The following is a 1,183-nucleotide window of genomic DNA, read 5'->3' on the forward strand; positions in this document are numbered from 1 at the left end:
AACTTTATCCAGTACATTGTATTAATTAAAACACCAATTATTTGATAGAAAATTAATTTAATTTGTTAAAAAGTAAACTTTTGGGTTCAAAATTGATATATTTTGTTAATTAGATTGTTTTCCTAACATTAAAAAAACTGCAAAATAAAAAAATTTCCTTAAAATCTTCCGGATTCTTTTTTTTTTAATTTTTAAAATGTTTTCAAATAATCACTTAAAATTCATTTGTCAAAATAAAAAATCATTTTCAATGTTCTTAGCAATCACAACATTTTTTGTTATTCTTTTCGAATACTGTACAATTCTCAAAAAGCTTTTTTTTTAAATTTGCAAAAGTCTAAATCGTGTTTCAAATTATTTGAAATAATTTCAATTTTTAAATTAATTCTAAATCTTTTTTTAAATTAAAATTGTAGCGTTTAAACTTAAAATTTAGCTCATTGCAAATTTAACAATACAAGGCTTTCGATTTCGAACCATTCTGTTCAAATTTGTATAGTTTTTATTTTTTTAACAGTTGTTTGTAATGGATTGTATTAAATTAATGTTCAAATATCGCTGATAATTACGAAATTTTCTTTTTTTAATTAAAAAATTTCAAATTGAATGGGCTAAAAATAAAATTTTTTGATACTGAAATAATATTTCAAGTCATAATCGAAAACAAATTAATTAATTTTCTAACAAATAATTGGTGTTTTAACTAATACAATTTACAGGTTAAAGTTTAAACAAAAATGGAATAGTTCAATTTCCAGATAAAAGCTGCGATAAAAAATTGAATTGAACAAGGAAAAAAACGAATTTTAAATAGAATTGTTAAATTTTCAAGAAAAAACACGTGAATTTTTGACCAAGAATATTAATGTTCTATAAAAAAAACGATGTTCAAACTTAACCAATATATACGATTAATTTTTAATCAATCCTATAATAGTTACATTTTCAGATAAAGATGAATAATTTTTAACGAAAAAAATTTATTTTCAACAAAGTTGTTGATTTTCAACCAATCAGATGAATTTTCGACCGAGAAAATTAATGATCTACAAAAAAAGCCAAATTTTAAACAAAATACATGAATATATCAATTTTGAACCCAAAAGTTTACTTTTTAACAAATTAAATTAATTTTCTATCAAATAATTGGTGTTTTAATTAATACAATGTACTGGATAAAGTT

The sequence above is a fragment of the Belonocnema kinseyi genome, chromosome 9, assembly GCF_010883055.1.
Source record: "Belonocnema kinseyi isolate 2016_QV_RU_SX_M_011 chromosome 9, B_treatae_v1, whole genome shotgun sequence".
In the NCBI taxonomy this organism is placed as follows: domain Eukaryota; kingdom Metazoa; phylum Arthropoda; class Insecta; order Hymenoptera; family Cynipidae; genus Belonocnema; species Belonocnema kinseyi.